The sequence below is a fragment of the Caretta caretta genome, chromosome 9 (genome assembly GCF_965140235.1).
Source record: "Caretta caretta isolate rCarCar2 chromosome 9, rCarCar1.hap1, whole genome shotgun sequence".
Classification (NCBI taxonomy): Eukaryota; Metazoa; Chordata; order Testudines; family Cheloniidae; genus Caretta; species Caretta caretta.
Window position 1 is genome coordinate 92,233,281 of NC_134214.1, and position 22,433 is coordinate 92,255,713.

General features: G+C 43.8%; 1 protein-coding gene and 1 long non-coding RNA gene across 3 annotated transcripts in view; one reads left to right on the top strand and one right to left on the bottom strand.

The window, feature by feature from the left end:
* The window catches only part of MTM1 (myotubularin 1), a 76,785-nt gene extending 67,097 nt beyond the window's left edge, over window positions 1-9,688 (bottom strand). Inside the window, exon 1 of one of the 2 annotated variants that reach the window (XM_048864994.2) lies at window positions 9,544-9,688. The gene's annotated coding sequence lies outside the window, so the exon portion shown is untranslated. The remainder of the gene's footprint in view (window positions 1-9,543) is intronic. The other variant, XM_048864992.2, reaches the window with a different exon arrangement.
* Window positions 8,984-22,433, top strand: part of LOC142073244 (uncharacterized) — a 28,124-nt gene continuing 14,674 nt past the window's right edge. Inside the window, exon 1 of the long non-coding RNA XR_012670022.1 lies at window positions 8,984-9,096. This is a non-coding gene — a long non-coding RNA (uncharacterized LOC142073244). The remainder of the gene's footprint in view (window positions 9,097-22,433) is intronic.

Here is a 22,433-nt window from a genome sequence, read left to right on the forward strand (position 1 = left end):
AGCCGCCTGGCCATGCCTCCGCCTAGGAGCCAGACATGCCAGTCGCTTCAGGGAGCAGCCCGAGGTAAGCTCCATCCAGAGCTTGCTCTCCTGCCTCACCCCCTCCTACACTCCAACCCCCTGCTCCAGTTCTGAGCCCCCTCCTAAACCCAAACTCCCTCCTAGAGCCTGTACCCCACCCCCCTGCCCCAGGCTCAGTTTGGAGCCCCCTGCCACTCTGAACTCCTTGGCCCCACCCCCTAGCCCAGAGCCTACATCCCCTCCCACACCCCAACCCTCTGCTCCAGCCCGGTGAAAGTGAGTGTGGGTGCAGGAGAGTGAGTGGGGGTGTGATGGGCGGGGGGGGCAAAGGTGTTTGCATTTGTGCAATTAGACAGTTGGTAACCCTACATTATGTCCCTAGCAGTGGCTGCCCCGTCACACCGGTTCCTCTCTAGGCCAGGATCTAATAGTTTAATGCCCTTTTGACCCCATCCACAGGTCTGAGAAAATTAAACTGCTAGCCTGACTGTAGCCAGGCATTTCCCTATTAGTATTTCCCCCATTGTTTCCTTGAGGATCCTAGGTATTCTCTCTGGCAGTACCTTAACTTTGTCATTATTGCCTGTTTGTTTCCCCCTAACAGCCTCCTTTGATTTAAATTCCATTAAATCAGACAGGACATCAAACAGGTGAACTGAAGTACAGATGATATTCATAAAAAAATACAGATAAATCCCTTTTTCTCCACATCTTCAAATCCAAAATCAATAGCATCCAAACATTTTCAGTGTAAGAGTCAAATGTCCTATTTCAAAATGTGAAGGGGACATAATCAGATGAGATAGCGTAGTTTAAACCTACAATATTTTCCCCCTCCAACCCCTTCCTGAATTCTCTCAAGAAACTGCACTGAAAGCATAAAAGTAGCTCCTAATTTGGGTGCCTAAAACTAAATTTTACTTTCTAAGTTACTCAGATGCTTCTTCAGCTTCCCAGCTGGGCTTAAAGAGGAAACTGATGGCTTTTTTTTTTTCCTTTCTCTTTTTCTAAAGAGTCCTTTTTGCAGTACACCTGCTTCTCCGCTTGCTAGCTCTCTCTCCCCCATGGGCCCCATCCCTCCACCAACTGCTCTGCAACTTGCTTGCTCCCCCTCCCTTCCCACTCCTGTAAAGACAACATGGCTCCAACCTTCTGCTTTCTCTTCCCTCATCCCTCCCCTCAAAGTAGCCCCTCCTCAGATGCTGCTTACTCTTTACTCCCCTCCTGAAAAAAAAAAGCTGTCAGAGAGCACATTTTAAGTTTGTAATTAAATACAAACATTTTCTTCATAAGAAAGTCACTCTCAAGATACACAGTTAAGAGCCTTAAGGCAACAGGCTAGACACCAGTTCCTTAAAAACCAGCAGCTCCACTAAAAAGCTTTCATTTTATTTGCTTGCACATTCAGATATATCTATCTCACTCAACAAATTTATTTCAGTTGCTACTGTTAAGTTCAAAGTTTCTGGCTTTGGATGCCAAATAGTACCTGAAAATAATAGCCTGCTTAGTAGGGTAAGCTGTATAATAACAATTCCACTGGGTCAGAAGACAATAGCATTCTAAGCTCATCTTGGTTTACATACATCATTAATGGTTTCGCTACCCTTACTGTCTGAATGATCCTGCTGATTGTGGTCTGAATGCATGCCTAACCAATAAGTGAATAGGATATCCATTGCCAGATTGCACATTTCGTTTGCACCAGAAACAATTCACAAATTTAGTCAAGTGCATCTACCTGTGGAGCTCCAAGTTTCTTGGAGTTTTGAAGGCAGATGTAAATTCAGGCAGCGATCAGTATGCGCAAATTGCCTGATAAGTCAAACAACCTTCATGTGGAAAGCTCTTCACATGTATGTGGCTTGACTGAATAGTATATGCTCTATTTGCAGAATTTCCTAATATTGTTTAGACCGCTTGTAGGTTTACGTAAGTGAAGTCAGTCAAATTCATCACTAATGTATGCAGATTCTTGAATGTGTCTCATAAGGAGGACTGTCGTCAATAGTATCACTCCTAGTTCCAGAAGACTTTTCTACCTGCTCTATGCTGATACTGAGCTCTTTTCCAGGCTGGCCTGTCCTTTTAGGACTATGTAGTAATGCCTCTGACATAACCAATTCTCTGTGAGACTACGAATGAAAAGCTGGATCATGAGAGGTACACTATAAGGAGTTGGAACCACTCCCAATAGTTTCCTCATACACACCAAACATACACATAACAAGACAATGACTCCTGCCGTAAAGAGCTCACAACAGAATTGTATTAAATGAGAACGGGGGGATACAATACAGTGCATGAGATAACAATGAGATAGTTACAATTAATATAATAAGCAGCAGTCATAGCACTCCAGCTGCCTAACAAACGTCAAGCGTATTATAAACATCACAGCACTGTTGGGTTTTAAAGAGATTTAAAGGAAAAGAATGTGGTGGCCTTGCAGATTTTTACGGGGAGTCCTCCCTTGCATAAGAGGCAGCATGGGGAAAGTGTGAAAATACTCATTGGCAAATTTGACAAGATATTCTCCCAATGCTTTCCAGACCCAAGAGACAAGATGTTACTGTACCTATGGCTTTAAAAAAATTAAAATTAAATTAAAAAACACTCCTGCTGTTCCAGAGCAGGTATTGAATGAAAATTTTTTCTAGGAAACCCAACTCTTATTTGGAGAGGATTTTTTCCCACTCCTAGACTTTCCTCCTCACTTTCTGTTTCAGAGTTTTCCTTTGTAGTCGGAACTCTACCTAACTTCCACCCCAATTTCAAAACGACTACATTTGAAGAGTTAATTAGCCCTCCTGTAAGGCCACTTAAGGTGCAGACGACATATTCTTGTCATTGGCCTCCAACAGTACTTTCTCTAACTGTTCACTCAACTGTTTCCCTCCTTCAAATTATGTTGAAAAAATTGCTTGGAGAGGTTGCCATGGAGGAGTCAACAATGTCTTTTAGCAATAGCATTAGAAGCCACATCTCACAAGACAGATTAAGGAACCAACGGAAGTGTGTGCCATGACAGATGTAGCTGAAGTAAGATTTTTGCAGATTGACTTTTCTTTACTGTCTTGCTATATCTTTTGTCTTCATATCATCAAGAGCGAGCAGCATGCACGTCAGTGGTTCCCAATATTTTTTGTTGGTGGTGCTTCTCCTCCACCCTTGGGGAGGGATTGGTATATGTCCCCAGTGCCACATTATGACAGTGCCATCTCTTTTTTCTGTCGCCTTTCTCTTGTACTCTTCTTTTTCTGTCTGCCCCCCCCCCCCCGCCCTTGTCATCCTCATGTTCTTTCCTTTGTTGCTCTTGCATTTTTCTGACTTGCCCCTTACATACCTCCTACCTTCATTTATTCCCTGGTGGCTCTGATTCCTCCCACTCATTACCCAACTCAATTCGAAGGCACACACTGCTGGCATGGGGGAACATCCACTGGTGCCCACCAAAGTGGATGTGGGTGCCACGCAAGCCCAGCAAACAAGGTTGCTATCTCAGTCTGAAGCCCTGTACAGTGAAAGCAGCACAACAGAAGCAAAGAAAAAAGGAAACACAGACTGAGCAGCACATTTGCAGTGTGCACATGTAGTTAGGAATGATCTGCAGCTTTCCAAGCCAGACAGACCTTTTCTCTCCTTTGCATCCCATTGAAGTAGTCTGTACCTCCCACCCCGCCACTCATGTTGCGAAAAACGGATGTAGTTGATGAAAATGTTTGAGGGGCAACAGATGCTGCTTCAAAGTTTCTTTTAAAAAAGTCTTCAGTCTGTCTTTCTGCTTGTTCTTTTTGAAAGATATCTCCTCAGGCCACAGTAGCTCTATTGCTAAAGATTTAACTAATGATTCCACCTATGAAATGGAAGTTATTTCTACTTTACATTTTGCTATACCTTATAAAAACTTCATTATGACGGTTGAAATGACATCCTATGTCCAAGTTTTTCCCAATTCCCCATTGATAATGTTCTCAAACAATGGATATATTAGTGTGCCATTCTCTTTCACCTGTACTTTTTGTTCCCTTTAGTCCATTTTTCAGTCCTGTTATCCCCGGATTTATCCCCGGTTCCTATAAAAAACTAGCTAAAGGATGGGGAGATGCGGGGGTGAGGAGGATGTGAATCTTGCTCTCCATCAAATGTATGGTCATCTGGAAGAACCATTTCTTCAGGGGAATTATATTTTTAAACACCCTCTTAGCAATGTTACACCTCTACAGAGTGCCTCCCCTCTAAGTGGGCAACTGATCATTTAGATAACCTGGCTAAAACATCAATCTCACTGGGTGGCGCCATCACTTTCAGGAAAAAGAAAAGGAGTACTTGTGGCACCTTAGAGACTAACCAATTTATTTGAGCATGAGCTTTCGTGAGCTACAGCTCACTTCATCGGATGCATACCGTGGAAACTGCAGCAGACATTATATACACACAGAGATCATGAAACAATACCTCCTCCCACCCCACTGTCCTGCTGGTAATAGCTTATCTAAAGTGATCATCAAGTTGGGCCATTTCCAGCACAAATCCAGGTTTTCTCACCCTCCACCCCCCCACACACAAACTCACTCTCCTGCTGCTAATAGCCCATACAAAGTGACAACTCTCTTCACAATGTGCATGATAATCAAGGTGGGCTATTTCCTGCACAAATCCAGGTTCTCTCACCCCCTCACCCCCCTCCAAAAACGACACACACAAACTCACTATCCTGCTGGTAATAGCTCATCCAAAGTGACCACTCTCCCTACAATAAGAAAAGGAGTACTTGTGGCACCTTAGAGACTAACCAATTTATTTGAGCATGAGCTTTCGTGAGCTACAGCTCACTTCATCAGTGAGCTGTAGCTCACGAAAGCTCATGCTCAAATAAATTGGTTAGTCTCTAAGGTGCCACAAGTACTCCTTTTCTTTTTGCGAATACAGACTAACACGGCTGTTCCTCTGAAATCTCCCTACAATGTGCATGATAATCAAGGTGGGCCATTTCCAGCATTTCCACCATCAACCTCAGCCTGGTCCAGCCCACACAAGAGATCCACTTCCTGGACACTACCGTGCTAATAAACAATGGTCACATAAACACCACCCTATACCGGAAACCTACTGACCGCTATTCCTACCTACATGCCTCCAGCTTTCACCCAGACCACACCACACGATCCATCGTCTACAGCCAAGCTCTGCGATACAACCGCATTTGCTTCAACCCCTCAGACAGAGACAAACACCTACAAGATCTCTATCAAGCTTTCTTACAACTACAATACCCACCTGCGGAAGTGAAGAAACAGATTGATAGAGCCAGAAGAGTTCCCAGAAGTCACCTACTACAGGACAGGCCTAACAAAGAAAATAACAGAACGCCACTAGCCGTCACCTTCAGCCCCCAACTAAAACCCCTCCAACGCATTATTAAGGATCTACAACCTATCCTGAAGGATGACCCAACACTCTCACAAATCTTGGGAGACAGGCCAGTCCTTGCCTACAGACAGCCCCACAACCTGAAGCAAATACTCACCAACAACCACATACCACACAACAGAACCACTAACCCAGGAACTTATCCTTGCAACAAAGCCCGTTGCCAACTGTGCCCACATATCTATTCAGGGGACACCATCACAAGGCCTAATAACATCAGCCACACTATCAGAGGCTCGTTCACCTGCACATCCACCACTGTGATATATGCCATCATGTGCCAGCAATGCCCCTCTGCCATTTACATTGGTCAAACTGGACAGTCTCTATGTAAAAGAATAAATGGACACAAATCAGACATCAAGAATTATAACATTCATAAACCAGTCGGAGAACACTTCAATCTCTCTGGTCACGCAATCACAGACATGAAGGTCGCTATCTTAAAACAAAAAAACTTCAAATCCAGACTCCAGCGAGAAACTGCTGAATTGGAATTCATTTGCAAATTGGATACTATTAATTTAGGCTTAAATAGAGACTGGGAGTGGCTAAGTCATTATGCAAGGTAGCCTATTTCCCCTTGTTTTTTCCAACCCCCCCCCACCCCCCGACGTTCTGGTTAAACTTGGATTTAAACTTGGAGAGTGGTCAGTTTGGATGAGCTATTGCCAGCAGGAGAGTGAGTTTGTGTGAGTGTGAGTGTCCCCGGAAAAAAGGGGGGGGGGGTGAGAAAGCCTGGATTTGTGCTGGATATGGCCCATCTTGATTATCATGCACATTGTGAAGAGAGTTGTCACTTTGGATGGGCTATTAGCAGCAGGAGAGTGAGTTTGTGTGTGTGGGGGGGTGGAGGGTGAGAAAACCTGGATTTGTGCTGGAAATGGCCCAACTTGATGATCACTTTAGATAAGCTATTACCAGCAGGACAGTGGGGTGGGAGGAGGTATTGTTTCATGATCTCTGTGTGTATATAATGTCTGCTGCAGTTTCCACGGTATGCATCCGATGAAGTGAGCTGTAGCTCACGAAAGCTCATGCTCAAATAAATTGGTTAGTCTCTAAGGTGCCACAAGTCCTCCTTTTCTTTTTGCGAATACAGACTAACACGGCTGTTACTCTGAAACCTATCACTTTCAGGGAGATCCTAACTTCACCTGCTGCTCCCCCTTAGAATCTGTCAAGTCATTTTAGTTGCAAAAGCATGCACAGATCCACTTCAGTGCAAGGCTGAATGACTACAGTAAACTAAGCACCTCTGCTACAAATGGTGTTTATTTGTTTTTTGTGTTATAACTGGGCCTCTGGCAGCAATCCAACAGGTGGGGAGAGGCATCCCACAGTTGCCAGCAATGTTCTAGCAGGTATTAATTTTAAAATGCCAAAATAAGAAGCAAAAAATAAGGAACTCAAACTGCTCCTCACCTCCTGGATGATGAGCAAGCTGAAATAACGGTAAACACATTTCTAATTTGATCTGCAGGTGTAAAAGGAAAAACTGAACTAACTCCACCTAACTGAACTAGCTGGAGGCAAAATTTCAGCTGGGGAGGTAAAGGGCTTTCCCCTCAGGAATCCTAAGAATGACAGTTCCAAACTGGCCTCTAGCATCTATTTTCTTTTCCATTCTCTTCTATATAGGTTCTTATACAGTACTCATCACTGTAGTGTCTGAGCAGTTTCCAGTAGCATATTAAGCAATGTGACTAACATCTGTCATGTGTTTGCTCTCTGATCCTCTCCCCAGAGGAAGACGTGTGCAGTAATGTTTTGTTTTGATGTATTATTTTCACATACAGCTATATATTTATGTTGAGAAGACAGTCTCTATGCAGAGGAAGTGGGCAACTGGGGCTGAAAAAGAAATTGTAATTTATAGAATTCCAATTCCATAACAGTAAGCTATATGCCCTCTGACACACACAACATTTTTAAAAGACTGTTACACAGTGTGCAAGATTAATTTTGTCAAAGAGTTATATTATATTATACAGCTACCACACACACCAGAAATGTACTCTACTAGACAAAAAAAAGTTACTGTAGAATTAGTTTGATCAAACTAGATGATGACAACATTTCATACAGGTCTGTTCTTTTTCTCTGAACTCTCTACTTTTGTCACTTGCAGGACATATATTGACAACACTAATCACATTACAGCTGTCTGCATCTATCAGCTTGGATATCCTCATCTGGAAACCTAGTTTGTTTTTACCACCAAACCATGGATTAAAACCAAATATTGTAGCAGTGTGTAATAAGTATGCTTTGTTTTTGTCCACTGATACAGTTCTCTGCCAGGAAAATGTTGTCCTTCAGACCTGGCTAATGACAAACAAGTATGACCATAACCATGGAACAAGTACTATTTCCTTATGGGTAAGTAAAGGATTCTGGACAGTAGTCAATTATACCAAAGCCACAGTAGAGCCAAACCGTAGGAACCTATCTAGACATTTTCTGCCGGTCTGTTTTTTAAAATAATATAACCTTGTTTATTAACTACACCAGTAAAGGGGCAGCAATCTTCAGACCAGTCACAAAGAAAGACAAAATCCATTCAGTCATTTAACATTGAGCAACACATAACTACCGGTAATGTAGATCTAAAATTTGTCTTCCAAAAGCTCTAGAAGTATTTTTTGAGAGCTACTAAGAACAAATATGAGCTCTCCTCCTTAAAGGAAGCCCTACTCCCAGCACCATTAAAATTAACAAAAAAATCTTAAAAGATCTCGCAGTATGATCATTTGAAAAACAACGATGCAGATATTAAAATTGATTTACTTTTCTGATTTTATTCTAGCACTAACTCAGCCAAATGAGCAGACTGCAAATATCACCACCATTTTTCCCACTTCACATAGAAAAGACTGAAATCAAGAATGACTAACAGCAAATTAGCAAATTGCTAGCAAGAACTATTCTCATTAAGAATAAAATAAAAATATTTGCTCTGAAATTAAAAGACCTGCCCCACATTTTAATGTCATTGGAAAGGGAAACTTTTTTGGAGGAGGAAGAATTAATCTACTTAATTCTTCAAGGGAGGGAGGTACTGTTAATGTGTCATGTATTTCAATGAAACATTTAACATCTCATTTTAAGTTACCAACATTCACGCCACTAGAGCAGCTAGAAACAGAAGAAAAATCCCAAGGGAATGAATAATAATAGTAACAAAAACATACTCCTAAAGACTCCCATGAAGCAGCATCTCGGTTTGAAGCCAAAGGTAATTTACATAGCACCCAAACCGAGAGCAACACTGGGGGATGGGAAATCTCTTCATGGCCTGATATCCTTCTCCAACACAACTTACAGCTTTTAAAAGGGTTTAAGATGGCAGGAAGGTAGGAGCCCAGAAAGTGTCTTGGGAAACAAGGTGAGATGTGACTTGAGAGAAGGAAGAGGAAATGGCCTGAGAGTTAATGGTCACACCAAGCGCTAAGGAAGTGAAGTGATGCTCCGCGGGCTGGGGCTGACCTGGGGGGAGGGGCACGGGAAAGACAGGGGTGGGGGGCATGGTGATGGCTGGAAGAAGAGGTGCTATGTAGGATATGGGGGGCCCGCCTAGGAAGGAAAAGGGAGAGGGTGCCATGAGTGGAAGGGCGTGACTGGATGGCAGTGACCCAGCGGGTAAAGACTCCGCGGCGTGGGGGCTACCTTGGGGGAGGGACATATGGGGCAAGGCGCCTGGGGGAGGGGCATGGCAGGGGAGAGTGACCTAGGAGGCAAGGTGGGAGAGGTGTCCGGGAGGGTGGGGTGGGGGAAGGGACTCTGGGGGGAGGGGTTTGGCAGGAGCGCAGGGGAGGTGTATGGCGGGGGTGAGTGTGGGGTGGGGCGGTGGGTGCGGACGAGGGGCATGGCGGGGTGGGGCGCTGGGGCGTGCCAGGGTGGAGCTACAGGGGTGCGGGTTGGCGTGGGGGAGGGGTATGTCGGGGGACTCTGGGGTGGGGGTTGCTGTGGGGACGGGGGGGGGGGAGAGTACTTCGCGCGGAGGGGGAGCCAGGCCGGGCTCCTGTTCCGCAGCCCCGGGGTCAGCAGGAGCCGCCCGTTGCCCTGTGGGAGGCCGGGGCCACTCACCGCGCTCCAGTCGCCGTTTCCCCCCTGCCGTGGGCCCGAGTCCCGCTTCCGCGCCGAGCGCACCCCTCACGGCACGGGCCAACTTCGCCCTGTCACGTGACGGGGCCGGAGCGGAGCCCCCCCCGTCTAAGGGTTTGGCTGAAGGGGCTTGGCCGAGCTAGGCCGCGGGGCCTGCCGGGAGCTGTAGTTTGCGTGGGCAGGGACGGGCCGCGGGGCCTGCCGGGAGCTGTAGTTTGCGTGGGCAGGGACGGGCCGCGGGGCCTGCCGGGAGCTGTAGTTTGCTTGTGCTGACAGCGCCGGTCTCAGGTCCGTACCACAACGACTGACTCTAAAGAGAGCCAGGACGCGAAAGTGGCCGGGCGGGGGCAGCATGGGAAGGGAGACCCATGAACCCCGGCAGGACAACAGCCCCCCCTTTCTCAACCCATGGAACGAACTGCCTCACCTCAGCCCTCAGGAGGCTACGGCCTAGGCAGTGCAGCGCAGCACACACACACTCTCTCTCTCCTCCCGCCCCCACTAGGGTTGTTGCCCTCAATCTATTCCATTCTGTAACCTCCCAATAAACAGAGACAAGTTCTGTGGGGGGCCTGTTGCTGCCTATCTTGCCTAAATAGAGGTGGGTGAAGCCCTGTGAAATCTGGTCCAAAGCCCCAAGCTGAGAACCCATGAACTAAGGCTGGCGACACGCAGCCCAGTGAAAAGTTGGAGGACGGCCAGCGTGAGAGAGGAGTGATTGAAATGGTCACGCCGACGTCCAGACTTCCAAGGGTATCTCAATCACCATTGCCTCACGACTGTGTGGAGTCATTTCCACTGGTGCAGAGCTCACAACGCAATCGACTCCGCAAGATGCACGGAACCGAGAATAGCTACAAGAAAGTTATTGCCCCAAATTATTAGAAATTATAACAGACTGCCAATCAAAAAGCCGTGTGGGACAACTGCATTACCCTGGCCTAGGAGATGGAGAGACAGCAGAGGCAGTATTGCAATCTACCATCAAATCAAGGATGGATAATAATGACCAAATGGACACTGGATAAAAACCTAGTCACATACCAGAACTCCGTCTTGGATAGCTGCCTAATGTACTGTATCTGCCTCTGACAAGCACCCAAGTTCCTGTCCTTTTTTACACTTTGTCGCCACTTGTTAATGCCACTACTATATTTTTAAAAGGTATTTGAAATGGGGGCAAAGAAGGAGAGAGATTGTGAGGAGATAGAACAAGGCAGAAGAGGAGGAGAAAACAGGGAAAGGAAAGAGGGGGAGGGATCAGAAAAAGAAAAGGAAATAGTGGAGGAGAGGAAGCAAGTGTGAAATAGAAGCTTCTCTGCCTTGCTGGTTAGTTTTGCTGGTGGCAGCAAGTTGTACTAATTGCTATTTTGGGATTCCAGAGGCGTTGTTGTGAGGAGTGAATTACTATGCTGTAGAGAAGGAAGGTTTGTTGTTTAGACAAGTGAAACTGAAGGCTATGTTTAGCTGACAGAAATTAAGACCCTTCCAGGGCAGCTTGGTTTAGAGAAGAGGCTCTTGGGAGCCTTTTAATGTCCCCTCTCTTGGTGAGGACAGGCTAACTACCTCTTTCCAAGGCTTCCTCCTTTTTATCTTTTGTACATGTATGATGTTGTTTTATGCCACAAGATCCCAAGTAACTACACACTTAAGATCGTGACACACTTCATCCACTGCTGTGTCCACTTCTTTGTGAGACTTTGGTGTTTGCTGTGCAATTCCTCTCCTGCTCCCTTCAGCCTGTCTAAAACCTACTTCTCTGCTCTCTCTTTTTTAAAGCAAGGGCTGCTGACTGAAGTCAAATCAGCAGGACTAGATAAGGTATTGATTGTGGCAAAATGTGCTACTCTCAAACCTGGCGAGGCTAAATAAGATAAAACAGTATACACGCACATGTGCTTTGCTGCTTCTTTATTGAATTGTTCCGTTTCGTACTGTTTGACAAAGCCATTTCAGAGACCATCCAACAAATATTTAAAAACATTGTTGTACTTTGATAGTACCAGGACTGTGACAATTTAAATGCTACAATTTGCCAGAAGCTGGGGATAGGGGATGGATCACTTGATGGTTAGCTGTTTTGTTCATTTCCTCTGAAGCACCTGGCATTAGCCATTGTTGGAAGACAGGATACTGGGCTAGATGGACCTCTGGTCTGACCCAGTATGGGAGTTCTTATGTTAATGAGGGAGATTTAAAAACATAGCGTTGAGAGTCTAAATATGTCACCTGACACACCTACAGTGATTTCTTCATAGCAGAAATTAATCCAAAATCAGGAAATCTCTCTCAAATAAGCAAGTAAAAAAATTATGTGATGCTCAAGACATATGCACTGCTCACGCAAGAGGAAATATGATCTTTACCTCATCTTTATTCCTCTCAAATTTTCTTCTACACTTCCTGTTGTCTTTGTCTTAATTAAGGCCTAATTCTACAAACCTGCAGGCATGAGAGTAACTTTACTCATAGTCACAGGACTGTGCACATGACGAACATTACTCACATACCTAGGTTTTGCAGGATTCAGTTTATAGACTGTGTTCAGAAATTCTCCCATGATGGATTTAGTGCTGATGCAGCTGCACCAGGGCTGGCAACAGTAGGAGAGGCAGCATAGACTGGTCTCAGGTATATTTAACAACATGGCCCCAACCTGTTCACGTGGTGCTAAAAGTTGTACTTGTCTGTCCAGTCTGTACTAGTGCTTGTTTAGAGTAGATTCAAAACAAGACTTATTTCAGGCTGCCTTTATATATCAAAATAGAAAAAATATATACGCAGATTGCAGAAAACCCATTTCTGAAAGATCCTTTACTGGTCTCCTTTCACTTGCCTGTATTATGTACTGGTAGCTTTGCATTTAAATGGCATTAGAATCCCTTATTATTAAAGAACTCAGTGGGATGGTTAATTCTGCCTTCCGAAACATTTTAAATAGGAAAGTTGTCAGAATAAAGTCATATCCGTGGCCTAACCAGCTAGCAATGTAATACAAATCTGTCTTGAGATTTGCAAGCTATACAAATCTAATAATGCGGCTCAGAAATAATTGGAAAAAGACAACCAGCTTTTTTATTAAATTTGGTTTTAAAGAACTTATTACTGGGATGAGACGGTCAGATTTCAGCCGAAAGCAAATTTCAACAGCGCATATATGATGTGTAGATATTACCTCAAAATATGACTTCTTAAATATTATTTTAATAAAAACCAGGTATAGCAGGCTATTAATTTGCACATCACATTACAAATGCTACATCTCAATCCAGTAAAGGCATATACCCTCCCACGTAAGTCAATGGGTTTCCACAGTTGTAAGGGTCTGCACTTTGCAGGATAGGGACCCTAAGAAAAACATACTCCCTATCCATAAATAAAACAACACAATGAAATATAAGAGAAGACACAGGGAAAGGCATGGGTTAGTAAGCAGAGAAAATTTAATCATAAAGTAAAAGTAATAATTAGGCGAGGAGTTAATAAAAAGCAGTGTTGCTCACTCTCACAATTTTATCACAAGTCTCATGATATTTGGTATTTTTTTTAAGGCCCCAGCTCCTGGAGTCAAATGGTGTGGTCAGAATCTTGGCTTTCATTTAAAATGAAAGTAGCTTTCTAACCCCCATGTTACGGAGAAAAGCTCGAAAACATGACCTGAGTGAACCAAAGGCTCAGGAACCATTTTTAAATCTCATTATTTTTTAGGCCTACCTCATGATTTTTGAATGTTTGAGGTTGGCAATAGTGAAAAAAGAGCCAACAAGACAGGTACCTATGACTACCCCTTGTTTTTGTTTATTATTGTCTGTCTGTCACATCTTTTTAGATTGTAAGTCCTTTGGAGCAAAGGTTATGTCTTTGGTGTTTATGGAGCACCTAGTTTAGGGGGGTTCTGAGCTTCATTGGGACTTTTGGATACTACCTCAGTACCAATAAAAAACAAAAATAATTAATAATTAAAACAGTTTGGGAGGAGTAGGACATCGGAATGATTAATATGAGATAAAAATGGAAAGACTCATAGACCACCAAGATGTTTTGCTATATTAAGACACAGTGTAAATAACTAATATAAAACTCAACAGTGTACAGTTATAACTTGGAGACCTTGTAGAACTAGCTTTCTAACAGAGAAAGGGATTCATGACATTAGATGATATAGAATACCCTGTATTATAGTAATGGTAAGCAAAATGTAATTATCCAAACTGGGACCAGGACAATGGGGTTACCAACCTTATTCTTGTGAAAAGTGACATGAGATCTTTCAAGAGTATCAGTGGTCACAAGCCTGGTTGTATATCTAATCCAAGATATGGCACCTCCAACAGTCCAGTCCCCACACTAATAGTGTGCTTGGCTGTTGGCTCAGAATTAGCTCAGAGGGCCACCTCCCAAATCACAGACATCACACTTGCAACTAAAGTTTGCATTCTTTCATGGGCTTTCCTTGGAAGTCTCAATGTAATTTTTTTAATTTGGCTGTTGTCAATGGAGCCAGCTGAAGATCTGGCCGAAAATCTAACAACTGCATTTTGAGGATAGACATGGATTCCTTCCAGATGTGATGCACTTTTAGAAGGTGTCATGATCATGAGAAAGATTGTTTTTAAAATTATTTTTACCCATTATTTTTAGGGCCTCCTTTACTGTCAATTTAAAGGTGGGATTCCAAAACAAGAAGTTAATTTTGTCCAAACAGTTTTTTTAAACACTAAAGGGAACTGAACTAATGCCTGTTATGATACAGAAATTGTTTTTGAAGTATAGACAAGATATTCCTATAACAAGCATGGTATTGCATGTTTTATATTAACAAATAGCAACACTAAGCATTGAGCCAGAGGGAGACGAAACAACCATATTCTTCCTTTTTCCTCCCCCAGATAATCTCATCTGTGTTGATATGATGTTCTCTTTTCCTTCTGACATCTCCCTTTCAACAAAAAGCTTGTTAGGAAATTCAGTGGTGCACTTTCAATTTCCTTCTTTTGAGCCACTGTTCTAGAAACATTTGGCTTGATTCATCAGCCATCGTTTACATGATGTAATCATTCAGCTTGAGGAAAATATAGTGAAAGTGTAATACACACACTGCTGGTTCAAGTCACTGCTAGTAACTGGTCTAAATCCCCATATGGATTTATGGTTATGGATTTATCTAAGCATGTTCCATCTGAAAGTTAAGGTTGATCTTGTGACACAGACATAATCTATGGTTGAGGTGCAGGAATGGAGTACCGCCAGGAAAGAAGGCATGGGTTATGCCGATGGGGTGGTCCACCCTTTACAGCACTTGCGCTAGGGTACTGGTGGTGTGAGGTGCCCAATCTCAGTGTATAATGTATTTTATCTGTGTAATGACCCCCTACTGATACGGGGTCTGGGGAGTCCTGTGACTGGGAACAGCAGTAGGACCCTGATGCGTTTTTATTAAGTTTTGACAGAGCAGCAATGGGAGCCAGATGAGGTTAGGGATCATGGGCCCTCTGAGTGGCACCCTACTTGTCAGGGGGCCTATATGGCCCTGACCGAGGAACAGGCACAGGACTATGATAGAGTAAAGACTGCTGTCGTAGACAGGGTTGGCCTGTTGGATGAAAAATACAGACAAAAATTTCAGGCTGCTAGATGGACTGGAGGCATGCAACGCAGGCATTTGCACAAAAATTGACAGACTGGGCAACCCATGGCTATAACCAGCTACCTGAAGAACTGGGGTGGTAATAGGCATAATAATACTGGAGCAATTCCTCCAGAGCCTCCCTGAAAGCACAGACATGTGGGTCCAAAGGCACTAGCCAGTGACTCTGGAGAAAGCAGTAAAACTGGCAGAGGAGTTTGTGGACGCAGACTTTTCTAAGAAAGAATTCCAGACCTTTCAGGGACTGGGCATGGGGAAGGAGGAGGGTTATTTGGCCACACCCAGGATACCTGAAAAGAAAAAGGAGGGAACGAGGGGGACTCCTTCAGAGACCCGGGGAGTGGTTTGCTTCTAGTGACCAGTTATGGAGTGTGGGTATACCAGGTTTTATGGGTGGACTAGAACTATAGGAAGTGGGTAGAAAAAGAAAACGCCTATCATCCGGGTAAAAGTGGGGAGGAGGTACCAGAGGGGACTGGTGGACATGGCTTCAGGCCGCACCCTGGTCCAGAGGGGTTTGGTGAAGCCCCATTGGGTGCTGCCAGGTGACAAGCTGAAATTAGAATGCATTCACAGTGAGAAGAGGCTCTGCCCAGTGGCAGGAATACCCCTAGAGTTCTAAGAGCGGTTTAAGGGGCGGTAGATGGGCTGCCCCATCCAGTCATTTTTAAGACAGTTTACCCCCTTCCCCTATAAGGGGAGAATGAGGGTCAAGAGTCCCCCACAGCAGGAAGCAAGACCAGCAGCAAACAGGGCAAAAGAACTAATCTAGGAAAACCAGAGAAACCACGACCTAAAGATACAAACCAGAAAGAAAATGAGACTTCCCTCGGGAAATACATTGTGGAAACACAGCCTAGCACAAGAGGCAGGGGAAAACAGTGCTCCTAGCTTACAGGCAGAAAGCAGATAGTTCTAGGGAACCTCATCACCAGCACAGCGGGAGGATGGATCCCAGGACCAGTGTGGGGTGGGGGAACCAGAGCCCCCAGTGGAGCAGAAAAGGGAGGCAAAGCATTAGGCCCCACCCCAAACTGAAGGAGAAGGCAAAGGGAGTGGTGAAACAGGCTGCCCATGGTGTGGGGACCTGTGGGCGGAAACAGAGTTATCTGGGCAAACCTCACCACAAAGTGTGACTTCTGCAGGTGGAGCATGGACACCACCCTGCGGGCAAATATGAGCATAAGGAGCCCAGCGCCTCCTTTAAAGAAGGGAGGGCACAGAGGAAGAGAGACTGGACAGTAGGCCAGGGGAGAGGTGTGTGACAGAGTGCAGGGAGTGAGTCAGTGAGCCTGCACTCTGATCACTTGGAGGCTAATTAGTGTCCCAGGTGAAGCTGATTGGGGGTAATGATTGGGGGCTGGGTGAGGTAAGAACTCAGTTGGGCCTAACAGCTGATAAAGAGGCACAGGAAGGAAGTGCAGTGGGGAGAAAAAGGGACAGGGTTAGCCACACAGAGAGTTCAGAGTAGGGAGATCTCTGTTCCCCTCAGAAATACTGTAAATAGGTGAGAGTCCAGGGGACTGGAGCGATATTGGTGAAGGCACTTGAAATAAAGCTTCACTGAGAGCACGTTCGGAGGACTCTGTGCTGTTTGTTCAGGGAACAGGATGAGGGTGGAGGTGGGCCCCTGTTGCATTTGTCAGTGCTTTCTGCATAACATCTGTAAGAGGCAGCCTTTCTTACCCTGCCACACAGCTGAAACTCTTATCCCGGGTCTCATCATCTAACGCCCTGTTTACTGCAACATCCTTCTCCCTGGTCTTGACAAATGTAGTCATCACCATCATGATGTTCCTATTACGCCTCTGGCATTTAGGGCAGTGATGAAGCTCCTCCACTCCTGTCTGTTTCTAGCAAGTCTTTCAATGGTTCCCCAGCTGTGCCCCAGGTTTTTCAGCTCAGCTTCCACAGCTCTTCACCATGTTGTTTTCAGACAGCCTCATTTTCGCTAGCCTTCAGGTGTCCATCTACTCTAGTGACGGAATCAGTTTCCACCCAAATCACATGACGGATCCATCTCCAATGCCTCCTGGTAATGATGGTGCTCAGATCCTCTTGGCTGTACTGTGTCAATAGATCTTGGTTTGAGATTGTTCTGGGCCAAAAGATACGGACGACTTTTTCTGAGGCATGTTGTATGGAATGAAGACAGTTTGGACATGTCATACTTTCTCATTCCCTAACATTCTGCACTATAAGGTCGTGTTGAAATTATGCAGCTCTGATAAATCTTGTGTTTGGTTTTGGTGTTGTATTTTGATGCAAAAATGCAGTCTTTCCGAGTTCATATTCATTCAGAATGCAGCTGTAAAGACACTTTTCCTGGCCTGTCACTTTGGCCAGCTCATCCTTCTCTTTGCAACTCTCCTTCTCTGTAGCTTCAAACATAAGCTCCTTGTCTTCACTTTCAAGGCTGTAACTCCCATCTCTCATTCACTATCAAGATATTGACGCTCGCCTCCGCATGGGCCATGTTGCCATCACCCTCTTGTTAAATTTTCAAACAAGCACCTTCGTGCTTTCTCCCATGCTGCCCCCTCATGCTTCGGAGGAATTCCCTGTAAATATCCACAAAGCCAACTCTCCTTAAAAATTCTCCTTTTCTATTATGCCTACATATACTTGACAAAATGGTTAGGCTGCTGAAGTACTGAGACCACAGCTGATAATGCTGACCGATATTGTCTCATTGTTTCCTTGTACTCTCATGTGTCTGTATCCATCTGTTGTCTCTTGTTTTATACGTAGCTTGTAAGCTCTTTGGGCAAGGACAATCTTTTTGTTGTGTTTGTACAGCACCTAGTACCATGGGCATCCTGGTCCCTGATTTGGGTTCCTAGGCGCTCTGGTCATACAGATAATAATATGCTTCCAGGAGCTGAGACTTGATGAAATCATCAAAGATTGTGAGACTCATAAATTTGTGAGAGCTAGGAACATGGCATAGCTGACCAGCCACTAACAGGGGATGAGACATAGGCCTTGTCTTCATTAGGTGGAAAAAAGGTGTGCTTTTAACTAGAGTTAGCTAAAACAAGATAATATCCTAGTCAAGACAAAGCAGCTTTGTAGATTTCACACAAATTAGTAGGTCAAGATAAAGACTAGTTTATCTAAGCATGTTCCATCTGAAAGTTAAGGTTGATCTTGTGACACAGACAAAATAAAGCAAGGAAATGCCCAGGTAAATAGAACCCACACACATATTCTCTCATACCTTAGCACATGTGTGCATTCTTGGCTCAACGGTCTCCTTATTGTAGGTATAGAAAGCATATGGGGCATTACCAATTTAACTGCATTTGCTTGCCCATATCATATTGTGCCATTCACCCCGTAAGGTTCTATTATAGTTTCTGTCTGTTAACTCAATGTTTATTTTTGACTCCACTAAATAAAGGCTGCCCAGATTTAAGTCCTTTCATCCATTACTTTAATATCTCTTCAAACTATTTAGCTTTTTCCATGATTAGTATAATCATTTCTTTATCAAGTAACATGTTACAAAAAAAGAAAAATCCCTACCACACCTTAAAAAAAGTCTTCCTTCTGCTGCTTGGTTCACAGTTGTAATCAGGCGGTTGTATAATGAGTTTGTTGTATTTTTGCAGTCTAAGAACGATATTGATTGGAAATAACAATTGCCCTTCGGGACACATTTTCAGAAATGCCTTCTGAATGGGCACACCTGTAATTGTACATTTAGTTGTATGCTTTCTTTCTGATGTCAAGTTTTTCCATGCACAAAAATGTGAGTATCCAAAAAGCAAACATGTTACAACCCAGCATGCATACTTGGAGGCTAGTGGAGGGATCTTAGAAAACTGTGACCTATTAAGCTGCTGATGCCTTCTCCTACAAGGATAAGACATAGAAACCTCTAGCAGAGAACATATCAGATATTAACTGACACTGCAGCTGATTAAGGGAAACATGCAAATATAAGATTCAGTGCTGTGTTCCATCCCATTGGTGGCTCAGAGGTGGGTAATGTGATTCATATATATTGTACAAATTATATAGGCAAGGGCTAACGTGATTTTTGGACCCATTTGGATAAAAGGAACTAAATAAATGCAAGATCATTAATGTTACAATTGAATGAACAGAGCTGCTAGTATAATACATTTTAGATACATCAACACAGCCCCCCAAAATAACAGAAATAGAAGAAAATCCCCTTAAATTCAATACCAGATAAAAGAATAAACTTCCAGGGCACTGAAAGGTAAAATACAATAACAAGTGACCTCTTAAATGTTCAACTCTAGCTCATAAAACACCAGAAACCTCTTAGACTAATACCTGTTAAGTGCTTTGCTGCTGGTCTCTGCTTCAGCTGAGTTCTCTGAAGTGCTGACATTTCATTCAAATCACAGTAGAACCACGATGCCATAACTAGTATGTGGGGCTGCAAAGGTGGCAGTAGTGAAACGGTTAAAGGACCAGACCTTGTAAAAATATAGGGTTTTGGTTTCAGATGGTTATCCATGTAAAAGGTTTCTGCTGTACTGGAAAGTAACCTTCGTCTCCCTTCTCTTGTTAAAGTTACACTCATGCACAGCTGAAATTATAGTTCAGTTTAATCAAATTTAAAAATCATTGTGTAAAGTATGTTAAGCAAGGTGGTCAAATAATGTGGGCATAGTGTAGACAGCTAGACAGAACAGACCTGATAGCTAATGCCATCTGCAGTATTCTGTATTCACCACCATAAAGTAACACACTATGTGCCAGTTTAGGACCAGAAGTGAAGAATGCCATTTCCAAATAACACGAACAGCTTATGGTGGGATTTTTGGTATTTTGAAAGCAAAATTTACCATCTACCAACTGTCATACACCAAAGATGAAGGTTGCCTTTAAAATATGCATGAGCAAAGATCCAGGCATTGAACCACTGTAGCTGCAACACTCAAGAGCTATGGGTCACTGAAATCGTGTGAGAGGTTTGCAGAAGGGATGGCAGTGGGGAATACAAATGGCAGGGAAGCCATCCCTCCACCACTCTTTCCACTTTAGGAACATGATTCCATTAAGTTAGAATATACTTCGGTTAATTTTAGTGATAAAATATGTTGTCACACCATCAAGTCAGTCTGAAAAGGAGGGTTTCTGCAGGATTAATGGAGCAGCTGCTGCTTATAAGGGAAGGAAATCAATGACTTGGCACTCAGCAGAGGCAAGCTGCTCTGGTCACCACTGCCCACTGCAATGTCATCGATTTCTCTCTCTCATAGGCACCAGCTGTTCCATTCATTCTGCAGAAAGCTCCTATTGCTGGCAAGTATTGCTGGTGAGAGCAGGGACTTAATTCCCAGTAGAACTAAGTTCAGTGCTATTCCAGGAGAGAACCCATAATGAGCACAGCTAAGAACCTCAAAAAGGGGTTACTCTCGACGTCCCACAAGCCATGCTAGGTTGACTTTGGTTTAATCCGCGCTTTCCCGAAGCTATTTTCTAAATCTGATTTGCAGGAAAAACAGGCCTAGTCTCGCAGGCCTTATCCTTCACTATGGCAAAACTCCCCCCACCAACCCACCCATACACTTCTATTAAATAAGACCAGATTTATTAAATACATGTCACAGGAGAGAAAGAAGAATCTGGGTTTCAGATGGACAGGTGCCTTTCCCACAGTTAGAGGAAATGACATATGATGTCAGGATACATAAACTGACAATACAGAAAGCAATCTGCACCCGTGATGTCACCAGAGTCCCTCAAGGAAAGATTTACACTGTGATTCACCAGTCTAAGCTATTGCATCTCTGTGCACACACATCCGTTCATGAAGAAGAGAAGTAAGCAGAAAACAGAGTTCAGTCAGTTGGAAAAGGAGGCAGCTATTTTAGTGGATGTCCATTTTGTAACTTGCATGAAAAAACAGGGTCAGAGCAGCTTTTCATGTGACCCATGACAGGGAGGTGAATATATTTAGTTAAAGTCTGACCTCTTACAGAGAAAGCATTTCTAGTGCCCTCTCATGGGATGCACCATAATAAGACATGTGAACAAGAGCATAATGTAGAATTAGCCACACAACTCCAGAAAGACCCTTATCATTTGCTGAAATCTGGGGAAACAGACTTTGGCTCTTAAAGGGTTGGTTTCCATATCTCAGGATAGGATTTGCCAGTGTCCCAGAGGACATAACTGAGGAATATTAAACATTACTTTTTATTCAAGAACCATTCAGAGTTACTGCTGTGTCTGGGAGCCACACTGACCTCTGCTACATGAAGAAGTGATCAGGGGAATGGACTTTGTGTTGCTACCACTAGGATAGAGTTGGCAATAATGCTTTTGGTAAGTAAATTTACAAGGTAGAAGCACATGCTTAATCACAATGTAATAGGTACTATTCAAGCTATATCTAGTGTCCAAGCAGAGAGAGAAAAAAAAGGAGTACTTGTGGCACCTTATATACTAACAAATTTATTTGAGCAGTCTTTATTCAAGGCTAAGTTAATAGTATCCAGTTTGCAAATTAATTCCAATTCAGCAGTCTCTCGTTGGAGTCTGTTTTTGAAATTTTTTGTTGAAGAATTGCAACCTTTAGGTCTGTAATCGAGTGACCAAAGAGATTGAAGTGTTCTCCAGCTGGTTTTTGAATGTTATAATTCTTGATGTCTGATTTGTGTCCATTTATTCTTTTACATAGAGACTGTCCAGTTTGACCAATGTACATGGCAGAGAGGCGTTGCTGGCACATGGTGGCATATATCACATTGGTAGATGTGCAGGTGAACGAGCCTCTGATAGTGTGGCTGATGTTATTAGGCCCTGTGATGGTGTCCCCTGAATAGATATGTGGGCACAGTGGGCAACGGGCTTTGTTGCAAGGATAGGTTCCTGGGTTAGTGGTTCTGTTGTGTGGTGTGTGGTTGCTGGTATTTGCTTCAGGTTGGGGGGGCTGTCTGTAAGCAAGGACTGGCCTGTCTCCCAGGATCTGTGAGAGCGATGGGTCGTCCTTCAGGATAGGTTGTAGATCCTTGATGATGCGTTGGAGAGGTTTTATTTGGGGGCTGAAGGTGATGGGTAGTGGCATTCTGTTATTTTCTTTGTTGGGCCTGTCCTGTAGTAGGTGACTTCTGGGTACTCTCTGACTCTGTCAATCTGTTTCTTCACTTCCGCAGGTGGGTATTGTAGTTGTAAGAATGCTTGATAGAGATCTTGTAGGTGTTTGTCTCTGTCTGAGGGGTTGGAGCAAATGTGGTTG